The sequence below is a fragment of the Teleopsis dalmanni genome, chromosome 2, assembly GCF_002237135.1.
Source record: "Teleopsis dalmanni isolate 2A chromosome 2, ASM223713v2, whole genome shotgun sequence".
Classification (NCBI taxonomy): Eukaryota; Metazoa; Arthropoda; class Insecta; order Diptera; family Diopsidae; genus Teleopsis; species Teleopsis dalmanni.
Genome location: NC_051847.1, coordinates 243097871 through 243102907, shown reverse-complemented (window position 1 = coordinate 243102907; position 5037 = coordinate 243097871). Strand labels below are relative to the sequence as shown.

At 24.0% G+C, this 5037-nt stretch overlaps 1 long non-coding RNA gene across 1 annotated transcript; it reads left to right on the top strand.

The window, feature by feature from the left end:
• The first annotated feature begins 582 nt into the window (after window positions 1-582).
• LOC119683453 lies at window positions 583-4882 on the top strand. The gene is made up of 3 exons (XR_005252652.1): window positions 583-754; window positions 1332-1372; window positions 4772-4882. It is a non-coding gene; the product is annotated as an uncharacterized LOC119683453 (long non-coding RNA).
• Window positions 4883-5037: the final 155 nt, after the last annotated feature.

Here is a 5037-nt window from a genome sequence, read left to right as displayed (position 1 = left end):
GTGTAACTTAAAACTTTGCCCAAAATAATATTTTTATCCTATGACTAGTACCAATAAATTAAATTAAACAAAAGGAAATGTTTATTTAAAAGAATATAGTAAAATAATTTTTATTTTTAAAAAATAATATATGTGTGTTGTGATAATATTATTTATATAATGTATAATACTTTTGCTTTGCGGCAAAATATGGACCTTCCACACAGTATAATTGATAAAATCTGTTATATGTCAATTGTGATATTTTGTGTATAGATTTTAGGTCAAGTTTGGTAATGCCATTTTTTGAAATATCGAGTATATTCCTTTATTGCAATTGAATATAGGTTCTCATTCAATCTTTTGCGTTTGTCAAGTTATAACACACGTTTGAGTTTAATTTCTTTCTAAATTACTAAAGGTAAGCTGAATATTTTTATTAATTTTATTATTTTTATAAAAATTATATATAAAATAATATATATATATGTATTTGTTGTGTTATTGTAACAAATATTAATTGTTATATTTTGTTATAATTTAATGCTATATTAATTATATTTGTTAATTAGTTATTTTTTTCAAATATTGAAAGAGTCATATCTAGATTTTATATTGAACTTTCATTTCCGTTTCATGCGGTTTTTATGCATTTGATTCGCTTGTAAGATTTCTTGTAAGAAAATAACGCGCCTTCTTATTAGTTAATTCGCGGTTGAACTTCGGAAGTGCAAGTGGGCGAAAATATTACCGTGGAAATTTTTAATTGCTGCAAGTGAGAGCAATTAATAATAGTTGTGATTTAGCTTTTTTTTCGGAAATTTTGCAATCTGTGAAGTTTTACTAAAGTTTAATGATCAAAATTGTTTAATTTGCATTTCTATCAATAAATGCTTCTAATAGATTTAAAGTGTGGATTCTTAGAATTAAATTAAAGTACCACTAAATTCACTCTTCAAATGTATAAATATGTGTGATTATATTTGTGGACAATAGTGCTAATATTATTGTTTAAAAATATTATTAAATTTTTGTTTCAAGTATTGTTGTAAACAATTTCACAATAACAATTTTTTCAAATTTCAAAAAAATAATAGTTTGAAGTATTTATTGCTAATTATTTTGTGAGCTGCTCATTTTTGCATTGGATTTCATTAAATTAGTATTTTATTGAAATTATATATATGATTTAGTAGATAGTTAATTAATATTAAATATTGTAAAAGTGACATTTTGAATTTTATGAAGACAAAAAAATGCGGCATTGTAACTACTTCGTTAGTTTTCGGCTCTGTTCGTACGTATAGCACCTAACTTTGCTAATTATTTTTTCTTTTTCGGAATACTTTCAGAGCAAGTTCAGTACGTGGAGTGTTCGGTGAAGTTGGCTGAGGTATTTTTTCAAAAGTCTAATTCGATTCTAATTGTTAACAAAAATATAAGAAATTTTCAAAAAAAAAAACATTTGCATAAACTTAATCTACAAGTACACGGTATTATTATATATTTAAAATATTAGTGCTGTATATAAACTAGATTATATATTATATTAGTTGATTATTACAATTAGTTTCTGGACAAATGCAGTGTCATTATTTGCTTTTGTACTATGAAACATGTTAAATTACTGTAGTACTTAAAATTTATTTAGTCGTTAATTTAATGGTAGAAATAAACTTTTTACCATAAGGAAAGAATCAGTCTTCAGTAATATTATTGAAGTGTTTGTTTGATGTATACGAATATAATTTCACAATATTTTACAATTTTAAAGTATTTTCGCAACTAGTGTAGTATGTAGAGTTCGCTTTCATCGTAAGTTCCCGATTCATTTCGTTTTGTTTCTTTCCGCCATTTTGTTTTACGATTATCTGTCCTTTCGTTGTTTAGTGTGTTATGTGCTTTTTGATTTTCGCAAATTCTCATGTGTGCAACTTAGTTTTTCTACTAACCGTGAATTATTATTAATGTATTAATATGTCAATTTCATTTTTTTAACTAGATATCATATTAATTGCTACCTTCAAAATTATTCCGGCAGTGCTATAAACTAATTACTGTAAAAAGTTATTTTCCAAATTGGTAGGGATATATACGCTATACAGATGTCCATCTAGCATAACATTACCACTTTTGTAATCAGTGTATTGAAATTTACAGACTAATTACTGCTTTAAGGCTGAGTTAGTCGGTAGATACCGTAAGAACTTAAATTCACAACCATCCAAACCTGTCTATTTGATAGGAACGAAATTAACAAAATTCGCCGCTTTTGTTCATTCCGTTCCTATCAAATACAAAGGTGTGGTTGATTGTGTATTTCTCTATGGCTTAAGTTCTTACGGTACGTACCGACTAAGTGAGCCTTTATATAGTATTGCAATTTTTGAATTTACATTGAAAGCAACAACAAATGCTGTGGTAATCGATGAATTTATCGCCTGTGTAACATGCCTTTAACATTTGAAAGTAAGAACAAATATTAAATTGCCGTTAATTTGGTCGCCTCATCATCATTTTGGCATCACAGTCCATGATGGACCATTGCCTCCTCTACAATACGCCTCCATTCATCTCTGCATATCGTGATTTGCAAGAATTATCAGTAAAAATCTCTTATATGTTTGGTAGATTATTTCTATGAAGTCAGTTTGTGCTTATATAACACGATCTTTCTGCTGACTATTGTTAGGAATGTTGTATCAGAAGCCAGTATTTTATTTTTATTTTCAATAAATATCGAAATTAGCGTCTAGTTTTAAGGTATTTTTTATTAAAATATTAATGGCATAGCGAAGTTTCTGTTTCTGTTTCTGTTTTAATAAAAAAAATATTTAATAATCGGAAAAGTAGTGTACAATTATCAGTTTTTGTATGTATTTATATATTTAAAATATGAAACAGTTTGCAACTATAGCTAATAATGATAGCAATAAGCTGTATAAAGTAAATAAAACCTTAAGTTTAAATGGAAATATTTGATATATATTAAATTAAATTGATAATAAGATAGTTTTTGCAATCATTATTTATAACATTCATTTTTTATATTATATATTATTTTAATCGGAAATAAAAGATTTGTTATATTTAAAGACTAGCTTCCTGGTCAGTTTTTATGTTGTCACATATTTATAAAGTAATTCGTTCGATTTAGAGAATTAAAGAAAATACAAATTTATTTTTATTAAATTTTAATTATTATTTTAATGAACACTGTACACCGTTGTCAAGTTATCGGTTAATAAGCATTTCAATTGGATGTTAGTACTTAGTACTAGGCTAAAAATTGTGCAATTTTATTAAACCAGCAATTTCTTTTTTTAAAAATTATTACAACACAAAAACTTACCAACATATTATATAACATTTAAAATAATGTTTTTTTTTTTTGCATTTTGATTATATTTTTATTCTTAATAGCTATACGCGCTGTATTTCTTTTTTCACAAATTCTCTAATAATAAATTGTGGCTTGATTATATTATAGTTCAACGTTTATTTAAAATACTATTTTTAATATACAATATACGCAATGTATATATACATATTCTTATATAAATTTATGTACCATAAATTACAATTATTTTCTTTTAAAGTGTATTTTTATATTTCTCTTTATATAATATTTATATATAAATTTCTTGTATATTCATTACTTATATATATAATTTTTATATATAAATTACATTAAATTATTTGTATATTGATACAATTCTTGTGATAATTTTTACAAACTTACCCACTTTTTCTAGAAAAAATAAAAAGTATCTAAAATTCTGTTCATAATTGTTTTGTTTTTGGTTCTGACTTTATTATTATCGTATAAAATTGTGCTATCCAACTTTTTCTTAGATTTTATTGCAGATATAAATCTCAATAGATTTACAAAATTTGTTTCCATAAAAACCAATAGTATATTTTTTACAGTTAAACATAAATATTAGTAAATTCAAAATCCTAGGCTTTCAAGTTATTTCTAATTAGTGCCACTGATCTTAACTTGGATTTGACAATTCGATTTTGAATTTTGAATTTTTTCTACTTCACCCAGTATACCCTGAGGATTTTATTAATAAGTCTTTATATTTTGTTAATAAAAATTCATATTGCATTTTGCATTAATTGTGACTGAAAAATATATTTTAATAAATATCTTTTTATTGGTTAATTGTTTATTAGCATAAAATTAGCAAATATTTTAATCAAGTTTGTTATAACTATTAATAATAGTATTGGAATATCAAATTTAAGATAATTAAGATTGGAAAAAATTATAATGTGCTGAAGTTAAGGTTATGACGACGACGGTGCTTATAGAAATCCACCTATTCCTATTGACCCATTGTGTTACCGTACCAAAATTGGAGAGTTTTGAATAATCCATTTTTAATTCAAATTTAAATTTTTGCCATCCTTATATGTACAATTATACTCGTATATTATTTTTGTGTTGATTTTTCAATATAATAGCAAACATATGAAATAATTAAAATTTATTCTTTTATTTTATATATTATAATTGAAAAATTTACTATAATATTAAACAATTAACCAAAAAATTAAGTATAAAATTAAAACATTTTAGTATAAAACATATACATATATTCATTATATTAAAATATTATTGTAGATTGAATCCTTTATAAATATCCTAAATCTAATCCATCCTCATCACATCACATTTTCTCTCATTCAATTATTTTGTTGATGATAGTTTTAAAAGAAGTAAAACGTAAATTTGTAAATATCATTTATTTAAAAAATAAGTATTTTCTTCTTTTTAATATAGGTATATACTGTATAATGTCTCTTCAACCAAGCGTAAGACCACGTGTTCGTGTTCCTTCACCTCAACTTATGGGAAAAGTTGGTATTCGTCCTGTCATGACATTTACGGGTCCCAGGGTTAGTATATCATTATTACTTTTGAACAGTTTCAAAAAAATAAAATCAAAAAATATATATAATAAAAATATTTTATTATAAAAATATATTTAATAAATAAAACCTAATAAATATAAACCACAATAATTATCAAATTTTATTATAGATGTC